Source organism: Chamaea fasciata, unplaced genomic scaffold (genome assembly GCF_029207755.1).
Source record: "Chamaea fasciata isolate MVZ Bird 193981 ecotype frontalis unplaced genomic scaffold, bChaFas1.0.hap1 SCAF_1, whole genome shotgun sequence".
NCBI classification, from domain to species: domain Eukaryota; kingdom Metazoa; phylum Chordata; class Aves; order Passeriformes; family Sylviidae; genus Chamaea; species Chamaea fasciata.
The window spans coordinates 66,460,884-66,472,437 of record NW_027094086.1 but is presented as its reverse complement, the minus strand read 5'-3'; the positions used below and the strand labels follow the sequence as shown (position 1 = coordinate 66,472,437).

General features: G+C 39.6%; 1 long non-coding RNA gene across 1 annotated transcript; it reads right to left on the bottom strand.

Annotated features, from left to right (window-relative positions):
* Positions 1-1,084: 1,084 nt before the first annotated feature.
* On the bottom strand, positions 1,085-4,826 carry LOC136302369 (uncharacterized). Its single transcript, XR_010724046.1, has 4 exons — positions 4,738-4,826; positions 4,374-4,446; positions 2,382-2,617; positions 1,085-2,269 (listed from the first exon to the last, which is right to left on the bottom strand). It is a non-coding gene; the product is annotated as an uncharacterized lncRNA (long non-coding RNA).
* Between the last annotated feature and the right edge of the window lie 6,728 nt (positions 4,827-11,554).

Sequence of the window (11,554 nt, the reverse complement as noted above, 5' to 3'; positions counted from 1 at the left end):
TCATGTTGCTGTTCTTTGTTGTTTTATTTTTCCTTAGGTTGCTTGGGGTGTTTATTTTAAAGGATTGCGGTATGCCTTTTATATCTAGAGCTCATCCACTGAGTTTGGTACATTCCTTGAGAAGAATTGTTACAGAGACAGGCTCATAAAGGAGATAACTGAAGCCTGCAAAGATAATGGTTTGCATTTCAAAGGGATGTTCAGCTGAAAAATATTTATTCCCCTTCTCTGAACAAATGTTCCAGGGATGAGTCTTCATTGCACAAGCACTTCACCATCTGTCAAGTCTTGAGAGGTTAGACAAAATGCTGATCACTCGTGTGCACCTGTGAGCACCAGCTAGAGACTCACTTCTCTCATCACACACACTTGTGCCATAATGGCTTTTGTTCCCTGCTCAATGTCTCAGCTTATTTACAGTTCTGCCAACACTTGGTCCAGGGCCCGTGAGATGCTACCATATCAAACTGAAGAAGAAACATATCTCATAGCAACAAGTTCAAAGCAGGCCAGATAAAACACTCATTTCCAAGCAGCAAGTTTCTTAAAATTTCCTCCCTTGCTGACCCTTCATGCATGGACGTTAGTAAAGTGGTCGTCCTACACCAAAGTGCAGGGACTGCCACGTTGGCATCAGGACAGAAAGGCTGAGTAAAAGAAATGAGCTTTTCATCTAGAATCCTTCATGAGTGAAACAAAACTTAGGTGATTAAATGTCTGATAAAAGATCTGGTGTGCTCTCTGACCCTGCTAGGAGCTGCTCACTTGACACTCTGACTAATCCCATTGGCTTTGGTTGGCCATAAAATGCAAAAAAGCTTTTGGTGTATGAAGTTAAATATTTTTACTGTGATATTACAACCTTAAGCTGAGGGCTCAGATGCTGGATGTAAAGAGCAAGAAAGAACCAAAGAAGTGTGACAGCAGAAAAGCATTCTGTCTGCAAGAAAAAATGGATGTTAAGGTTTATATCTTGGAAAAGAGTGAATATTGGCTTTTGCTTTTCTGCTCACACACTGACATTTTCATTCTTGAGAAGATGAAAGCCTTAAAAATGAACTCTTGCATGGTTTGTGAGAGCATTTATTCATTTGGAGACAACAAAAACTAAACGTAAAATATACTGACCTTAAACATACCCCATTCTCCCTTCAGGTGCAGTCCCAACAGAATATAATTAACATAACTCATCACAGACACTCAAAACATGTGGGGTGAAATCCATAGGAGCATTAGAAGGACCATAACTACATTCCTGAATTTCTATGAATCACCTGTCCAAGTGGTTCGGAATGCCAGCAATAAAAGTTTAAATGTATAATCATGCTTTATCCCACAACAAACCACTAAACCAGATTTGACAATTGCCACCTCCTTCTTAGGGCTAACTTCGGTCTTCAAATTGATTTTAACAGGACTGTGGGGTATAGCTGGGCAAAAATGCATGAACCCTCAGCGTTTCAGACAGATTTATAGATTACTGCTAACAAAGAGACAGACATTGGTCTGCTAGACCTGATCAGGTACTGAGTAGTGACAGAATGCTCTTTGTACCTTCCCATGTCTCATAAGAGTTTCCTGGAGCTTTTGTTATCTGTTATCTTCTTCCTCTTGATGCTTCCGTTTCCTCTGCCATTTTCAGCCATAAACTTTGCAACATCACACGTCAAGTTGTAATAAGTGAAGCAACACATATAGATAAAATATATGTATGCATGCCCACACAGAAGCATGCATAAACACAAAAAGTATATAAAGCTGTACAGGATAAACTGTGCTTTAAATTAGCACATAAAAAAGACTATATTTGGCATTCTCACTGTGTCATGCTCTTCATCTCCTGGAGATTTCCTCATCCTGTGATTCTTTTCTGAGCATATGCATACATGTTCATGCGTATATAGAATTAAACATCAAGGCATTTGCAGCACGTAGGAAAACTCGTGTCTGTGTAGGAGCACGAACTATCTGCTTGCAGTTCTGCCTTGATGCAAAGCAAAGAGTGTGCATCTCGTGCACTGCTGCCAGATAGGATCTTCCAGGGACTAATTCTGAATGCTGGCAGTAAGATTTGTCAGGTTTTGCAATATAGGAGACTCCTGACAGATCTGGCTGAATTACTGCATTGCTGCTTCAGACCTCTGTTACTCCCTCCAAGGTCAGCTGTCCACTTTGAAAGAATGAAAAGATCCAAACAAAATCAGAGCCAGAGAGGGGTTTGAGCTAGCTCTCCTTCTCTCATGCCAGTGGGACAGTAGGACTGCTACATCTATAAGGAGGAATACAGAGTGGAAAGACAGATGATCTGAGAGGACATCATCTCAGAGCAAAGATGTTTTGAAAAGAAGAAACAACTAGTAAGAATTTTAGCTTATGGTTACCTTTAGCTTGCATTTTTTTCCAGTTGCAGCAAGCAATTTGTACCTGGTCTACAGCCAACTCTGCATGAGCAGAAGCCATTTGCAAACATCCTTCTAATGAAGCTGGAAGCACACTGATTCCCATTAAGAGAATGTACTTCAGAAGTCCACTTCTTTGGGCATCTATTACTATCACTGAGTTTTATATCATCTAGCACAAGGGGAGTCCATGGCTCTGATCCTCCTTCACCTGGAATCTGAAACAATTAAAATGACAGCCTCAAATATTGACAGAGAGTGTTACCAAAGAGAAATTTGATTAACTGCTCAGGGACATCCATCTTTACTCATTACTTACTGAAATTGCCCTGTCAGTCAGAGCAGCACAAGCTTTTTGTGTGGAAGATTTAGAAAAATCAGACTGAGCTGCAATCAAGGGACCTTCTCTGCTCAATTTACACTTGCTATTATTTGCAAATCACTTCCCTCAAGTAACAAAACTACTGTCAGAAAAGAGGACAATGACAGGTTTCCAAATCTTTTTACTTCTCTTAATCACTTCAGTAGGAAATAAGAATCTTAAGATATTGTTAAGCCATTTCACAACTAAAAAATGCTTCTAACCAACAAAAAACAAAAGAAAACTCCAAAACAATCAAAAAACCCAAACCAAAACAAAAAGCACGTCAAACCAAAACTCTCCTCATCTGTGACCTCTCATGGAAAAGGTTATACCAAACAATAATACCGTTAAGTGGTTATCTTGCCTCAGCATGTACTCATACCTGCCATAACATAAAGAATTAAAACATCCTGGAATTGAATCCTTGTAGCAAATTAAGTTCTTCTATGATTCTTTTGTGTAGAATATAATTTATATAATAAAACCATTCCCATAACATAATAAAACAGTCTTGAAAATTACAAGGTTTTTAAAATGAGGCAGAAAAAAAAAAAGGTAGAGATAAAAAACCCTTTTATTATCTTCTCTTTCTCACAGTTTCTTGAGCATATGACTGGACTAAGCCACTGCCTTTTCTAATTTTCTGTGCTATGTCCATTGTCTGCAGAGCTTATGAACACAGCCCAGACCCTCCATAGGATAGCACTACTAATGCACTTTACACAATTCCCAGAGCACAGAAAATGTCACACACTATATGTAGACCTTTTATTTGAGCTGCAGAAAGTTGGCAGGGGTGGTTGGACTAAGGTTTTGAAAGAAGTTTCAGCAGTTTTTCTGTTTTAATCTCTGGAAGTTCCTGCTTAAATTCTCTGTGTCTGGCTACAGACACCTGCAAAGACAGTGCTGTGAGGGAGAACTGGGTCTCACTGCTGTACACACAGGCACAGCTGGAGAAAACTTTCCAAACTACACTTCTGTAAAAGCCAGCTATGGGCATGAACCCATGAGAGGCAGAAAATTTATCTAAGTGGTTCTCTGCACTATGCCTTATAGCATGATGCAGATGTAGTCTGACTGTGGTTCCAAACACTGCTAAACAACAGAGCTTAAGGCATTAGAAACTTGTTTAGGCTGGTTGGTTACTAATGAAACCAGTAGCAGAGTTTTAGTGATGTCTTACAATATTATTTTAGGAGGCTTCCTGAAACATTCATAAAAGGAGAAATGCAAGTGAAGCCTGTATATGCTTTGGATATACTAATACTCAATGCAGCCTGCATGGGAGCATTCAAAAATGGTATAATGACATTTTTTACAGATAAAGATAAATTTTTAAAAAAATTAAATCTACATAACTCTTCACTTGACTTTCTTTGCATTGGTCTAAATGCTTAACATATCAAATGAGGCTAATTCTTAATGATGATTTTACAGAGAACAATCAAACAGCATCCGACATTTAAGATTATGTTCTCTCAGAAATGAATCCTAAATATGCACTTTAAAATACTTACAGGTTTACTTTTTCCCTTGCCGCTTTGCACAAAGACATGAGACAAATAGATACTGAACGACAAATAAGGCTTTGAAACATTGCAAACCCTCACCTTGCCACTACACTCCTGCAACATTCACAAAATGTCAAAAGGATCTTCTTGCCTCCCCATGTTATACTTCTGCCTTTGAAGAAAAAAAAATGTTAGTTGAAGGATGCTGTTTGAAAGAGAAAACAGTGTTATTTCTGGTTTCTCCATTAGTAAAATAGTTACTTGCTGTGAAAGTCTACATGACAGATGTACGAAACATAAAAACATACGTTTCTTATCAAAGCTCTAAGTTCATAATAGTTTGGAATGCTCTACCACCCACTCCATTCCCTTGCTCCCACGAAGTTAATCAGAAAGTGCACTATTGTTATTAAAGACAGCATCCCTTATGTTTTTTTTTATATTCTTGTGATAAGGGTTCAACCTTTGCCTGTCCTGGGAAAATAACTGGATCTCTATCCCACTGTCCTGGGAAAAGATGCAGTGCAGCCCTTCTTCTCAAACACAATAGCTAGGTAGAAGCCTGCAAAAAGAATAGTGAAGAGGATTTGTCAGAGAAATCTATTGTAGCTCTCCAACAGAAATAGCTGACAGAGTCAAACATACAGTACCTTGCCTTACAGAAATACCTCAAGTCTCCCTACTCTGATTAACTGACCAGATACATTCATTGGAATCCAATTTAGCTGACTGGGACTGATCCATATTACATTTAAAAGGTGGCAAGACACACGCTTCACCTAATGTCTTGAGCCAACTCCAGCCTATGTGAAGTCCATAGGCTACTTTACCTTACATTTGAGGTCAAGAGAACATTAATCAGCTGTAAAACAATAGAGACTATTTGAAATCACAGTGTTTCTGGAAAGAAACCTAAGCAAGGTATTTTTGAGAACTGTTGCATTGCGATAACAAACGGCAAAGCTATTCCAAAGTAGAAAAATAAGCTCTCCCACTTCCAGTACAAACTTTTGGATCTAGATGTGTAAAGGGAAAATCTACAGCTGGCTGTAGGTTGTGGCAGACTCTGACAAACATAATCCCTGGAGACAGCAGCCTGAACGTGGGAAGTTAGCAGAAGAGTACCAGAGAGGAGTGGGAGGAAAGATATTGATCTCTGTCATCCTCCTTACCAAAGTCTAACTTCTCTGGTGTGCAGCATGGCTTTAAGGTGCAATGCATTTTGAGGTAATTATAACACGACCAAAAGACATCCTGAAGGAGGGTGTCCAGGGTTTCTGCTTCTCCTAAAAGCTCCACAGGCTTAATACCCAAAGACCCCTTACTTAAGTATGAGAAGCTTCTCCATACACCTTTCTACTGCTATACTGCAGTTCACAGCTAGAAATCAAGGCAAAGCAAAACTCAGATCTCTGAGGGCAGTGAAGATTAGGGCTGCATAATGAGGAAGGAGTCATTACTTTCCATTTCAAGAAACTCTGCGTGTCTCTAACAACTTGTTAAGCAAAAATGGATGGAAGAAGTGACCTTTAAGCTGAGCTAGCTAATATTTAAACAAGAAAAAAAGTACTCATATTGGTTCTTACTGTCAGTTTATTTGCTTAATACACATTAAGTTAGTATCTCTCCATTTGAATGAGTTAGTTCTGGGCTTTTCACTACAAATATTTCACATGAAGGTGAACGAAAGAAAAGCCAGCTAATTCCTCTCCTCTCTAAGAATACCCAGTCTCTCATTTAAAAAGCAAACTTGTGCAGGTCACAAGTAACAGCAAACGTTTATGAAAACACCAGCACATTTGGCTGCCACTGGACTAATGTGGCAGGGAGGGGAAATCAGAGTCCTGCATGGAGTGTGCAGGGCAGCAGGGTCTATGGCATGAGTCTCTGACACAGTTCAGCAATGGCATTAGAAGAATGGAGTAGAACCTTCAAGTGACTTGGTCAGCTATAGGGACAGCTTAAAATTACCTCCATGTGGGTATTTGAGAAGGGTGTCCATGAGGAATTTGAGAAGGTCTAGAGCAAACTGTACAGCTTCCATCTCAAAACTGCTCTGTCTCCCTGCCAGGTACCTGCAAAGTGCAAGAATTCTTGACTGACCAAATCTAGACAGTAGAATTAAAATTTCTGTAATGTTTTGAGTGATGACAGGTTTCCCACAGGAGAAAAAATAAAACACATCTTAATTGACCAAGTTGGGATTTTTCCATAAAAGTGTAATTTTAGTCATAAGGAGAAATCATAAAGAAAAATCCAATGGGTGATAAGAGGCCCTGAAGAGAAACCAGCATTCCAAAATACTTTTGATTACATTGACAACTCATTTTCTTTTGTTCAGGTTATGCCTGGGAGCTCACAAAACTTTGTGGATCTAATAAAGTTTCTGGACCTTCACTATCCAGTCCAGTTTTCATCTCTGTGAGTCCTGACACCAAAGTCAGAATCCAGAAATCCCCAAGGTCATGGTGCAAGCCAGTCAGCCCTCTTAGCCTACCTCCTGCACAGTTCAGAAATCCAGCAGTGGCCACAGAGATCTTGTGTCACTTTTCTCTCAAAGAACTGGTACAGGGAGCAGCTTCTTACCTTACATACTGGCAACTGGCTTCTCAGGCAGACCAATACTATCAGACAAGGGCTGATTTGCTGGTTTTTCCAAAATAAAAGGTTTGAAACACCAATTTCTGGAAAGTAATCAGTTTGGATTGACTCAGAGCAAAAAAACCTCACAAGTTCTGAATTGTCAAAATTCCATTTCTTTAACAACACACAGTAGCCTTGAACCTTGGCAGGAGCGGGCTAGTTCTTCATATCTCTACCTGATGGTGTCTGAAAAGAAACAACAAATTTACTGAGAGGGGTATTTCTCTTGAATTTATGGCTGATCTCTCATTTTTGGACACAGCTGGACATTTGCATATAACTTTGTGACCATTTTCTTTGCACACTGTCAAGACAAGTTATTTACATTGCACATAACTTTCATTGCTTGATGATGTCATCTCTAGGAAAAAAAAAATCTTTGTTTTGTAATTTCACCAGCAGCTCCCATTAGAACATTCTCCATGATCAGATCAGGTTCTCTTTCCCAAGGAGGTGTAGTAAAAAGGCAAAATTATCAACACAAAATGCAACGAGAAATCTACTCACAGAAAACCTCAGAGGTTGTCAGGCAATCAACAGAAGCATGGTGGATGTCTTAAAGTAATGATAGTTTTGGTCTTGTGTAATCATACAGAGCTGATAAAGGCAGTAGGCAGTCCTGGGACTTCTTCACAACAGGGAGATTGTAAAGTGAATTTTAATTTAATTTACTGCTGGAGGAGTTTTATATACCAGGGAAAATTCATCCCAGAGAGATTTTTAGATGTTTAAGAAAAAAAAAATCAGTATATGTATAAACCTGAATTTTCAAGCAGGAACAACAGGATTCAGATCCATGACTGTCAGATGCAGCAAACCAATCTATAAGATTCAATTCTATTGCTTCTGCCACCACAGGTAGGTGCACAGGATAGGGATTTGGTGCAAAACAGGCAGGAGAGGATTGTTTTATCCTACATGCACATCCCAAGTAAAGGTCTCTTCAGAGTAGACAGGAGCTTGGCTTCCTGTAAACTTGGGGAGAACTAGAGCGGTTAAATGTCTTAGTAAGCGATACAATATTGTTCTCTTTCTCCTTCCTAGTTTTTGGTTCTGATATTTCCTGGCTCACATTTAACATGGCTTCAACTAATCAAAACTTCATTAAGACGTCAAGGAGACAGGTACAGCCAGAAATTTCAAGGGACCACATTTTTTTCCAATAAATTATTTAAAATCCACTCATTATGAAGAAGTAAGCACAAGGCTGTCACAATGAATCCATCTCTCTTAACACAGGACGATTATCCATTATATTTGGAAACAACTCAGTAGCACTGAAGAGGAGACCCAAGGGGACTAAGACTGGAGCATAACCTAATGCTTTTTAATTGCTGAGGCAACAGAGGCTAAATAACTTTGCATTCCTACCAGGAAAAAAAAACAGTAAGCCAGCCACAGAAGAAAAAGTAAAGCACAGGATAGCTACAGAGAAATTGGAAAATCACAGGTACGTTTTTGCTACCAAAATTGGAGAAAAAAACTTATTAAACTGTGAAAATAAATAAATATTGCATTTTGCAAAAGCAACACATGTTAAAGTAATTTAAGAAATAAACAGGGACACCTGAAATGAGACAGTCATTAATCATTACTTCACTTTCCTGTAAATTTCTGAAGTTTAAAACTGAGTTTTCAAAAGAAGATATCCATATGAGCAGTGTGCAAAGTGAGATCTGTGACGCTAGACTCTCAAGTGCCCTGTCCTGTGTATCTGTGTTAATAAAATTCTGAGCACAAACGGCGTGTGGGTATGCACATGCTTGTACACACACAGTCAGGTACAGCACAGGACCATTTGCATACCTGCTTTGAGATGGGGGTCTGTAGATACTGGTGAAGACAGTTTTGAAGAGCAGATATCTGCTGGGAGTGACAAAAGGGAAAGCAGCAAAGTAGGTTTGATTGCCTATTTTTGGCTTTGGAAGTTGCATGCTGTCAGTGCTACTCAAAAATGGCTAATGAAGTTCTCTTTAAGTTAACTATTACATAAAAATAATATTTTAGAAATGAATACTAGACAGTCCTCTGCTAAGTCTTGGCCTGCACCAGTTTGCCTGAGTTCCTTCAAGACAGAACCATTTTCTTAACCTTTTTTTCCTTTGGAATCACATATCAATGAGAACAGAGTCCCTTTCAATCAGAAAACTTGTCAAATAAAAAGATACGGCCTACAAATACATTTGATCACATTGCTGTTACAAAATACTATTTCAGAGACAAAGAGACTAAGCTCAGCATGGCTCCTGAAGGTAACAACTTCTTCATGCTGGTTTTGGCTGGGATAGAGTTAATTTTTGTCAGAGTGGCTGGTATGGGGCTGTGTTTTGGATTTGTGCTGAACACGGGGTTGATAATATAGAAATTATTTTGTTATTGCTGAGCAGGGCTTACACAAAGCCTAGGCCTTTTCTGCTTTTCATACTGCCACGCCAGCAAGGGGGCTGGGGGTGCTTGGAAGGCTGGGAGGAGACACAGGACAGGTAACCCCAAATGACCAAAGGGATATTCCAGACTAAACGAAATCATGTTCTGTATATACAGTGGGAAGAAGGGGAAAGAAAAGGACATTTGGAATAATGGAGTTTGTCTTTCCAAGTAAAAATTACGTGTGAGGAGGCCCTGATGTCCTGGAGGTGGCTGAACACCTGCCTGTCCATGGGGAGCAGTGAATTAATTCCTTGTTTTGCTTTTCTTTTAATGCACAGCTTTTTCCCTCTCTGTTGAGTTGTCATTATCTCGACCCAGGAGTTCTTTTGCTTTTACCCTTCCAATTCTTTCGACAATCCTGCTGGCTGGGCAGTGAGTGAGCAGCTGTATGGGGCTTGGCTGCTGCCTGGGCTGAAACCATGACAATCCCTCATTTCAAAAATGGGAAGCACTGAGGTCTAAAGCAAGGAGACACCCCACTGTGCTGCACTGGCACCAAGTTAAGGTTGGGAAGGTGCTTCCACTCTAACCCCTGATTTTTCATCACTTCTGTGCTGCACAAACAGCCTCCTGTGAAACAAAGAATTTGGAAAGAAAACATGATGACTGAGGCTGGTTTAATCTCACTGGTTAATTTTGATAGAATAAGCATGAGCTGCCATGCTCAGAGACACTGTTATCCCCCTATTTTTTTTTTTCTCAAACTTTATTTTATTCTCTTACTCACTGCCATAGCTTTACTCAAAAGAGTGGGATATACATGTATGCCAGCAAGTCCTAGACTTGTCCTCAAAGCACAGAATAAGTAGCAAGGAAAGAAGAGGGAAGGGAGAAGTGAGATTTCGCCTATTGTGTTGCCATAGGCAAAGAGCTCCCCATGAACTAACTGAACCACTGCAGTGATGCCAATTCCTTTCTGGTAAGGATTTTCAAAGCCGTGGAACAAAACACAGATGAATGCAAGAAAAGATCAGAGCCTGACCATTTTGAACTGGTCAGGGAACTCAGGCTTAGAGGCAGCCAGCCCAGCTGGCCTCAGGGAGCCACTGAAGCTCCCAGCTTTGAGTGCCAGGCCTATTTACAAAAACATTTTAGTACTCACTGCCTTCTTTAAATGGTACAAAATGGGCACAACATATCCCATAAGGTTCTCTCAAAGAAAAGACCAGCATTCACTGTAGCTTTCTATAAAAGTCTTCTTATTCTCCACCTTATGTTAGTTTAAGCATGATGTAGATACGCTGATGTCTATGTAGGTACTTGTAATTAAACCTCAAGCAAACAAGTTTAAAAAATACCAAAATTATTTTTTATGACCAATAGGGCACCTGTAAAATGCCTTTAAAAAAAATACATAGCTTCTCAATTATGATGTGCCATGATGAATGAAGTCTGTGCTAAGTCACCTCAGCTTGTATGCGAAGTGCGAGCCAAACCCCGACAAAAAGCAAGAGTAAACCTCTTCAGAAGCAGGACAAACACTAGCTAAGAGTTTCTTCACAATGCTTATTTTAAAGTAACCAAAAAGCAATGGAAGAATAATCTACTCCATTTGCAAGGTCTAACCCCAGAATTGCACATACCAAACTGATTAGGAATTTACCTCTACACTATGCCCCCACAGTCAACAGCACTTTAGAATTAAAATTGTTTTGGCTGAACTTTATGAAGACTAAGTTGCCATGAAAAATATGACCTGCTATTAGCATTTTGCAAAGCTGCATTAAAATACAAAAAAAAAAAAAAAAAAAAAAAAAAAAACAACAAAAAAACCAAAACAAAACCAACCAATCCCCCCCAAAACAGACCAAAACAAAAGACACAAAAAAGGCAAACACGAAAACAAAACAAACACAAAAAAACAACAACAAAAACCAAACCAAACCAAAACAAAACATCAAAACTTCATCCTTACTGTCCTAACATTTCCCAAGCTAAAGGGGCCAGAAGCGGTACAGGGGATTTAGAGGCAGCACAAACGAGAAAAACAATCCCCATGGGTTCCCCCAGGGCAGCCATTCTAGCTAACAGAAGGAAGGAAGGGGCACAAGCTGGGCTCCGAGGAACAGTCAGGAAAGCTCCTCAGGTGCAGAATGGTGAAAGAGCTGAAGAATATGACCTGAAGGGTCAGCCTAAGGGTATTGAGAAGAGGCAGAGAGCAAAACTGGAGAAGAGGAAGAGCAATGTTTGTATTCAGAGTGTGATAC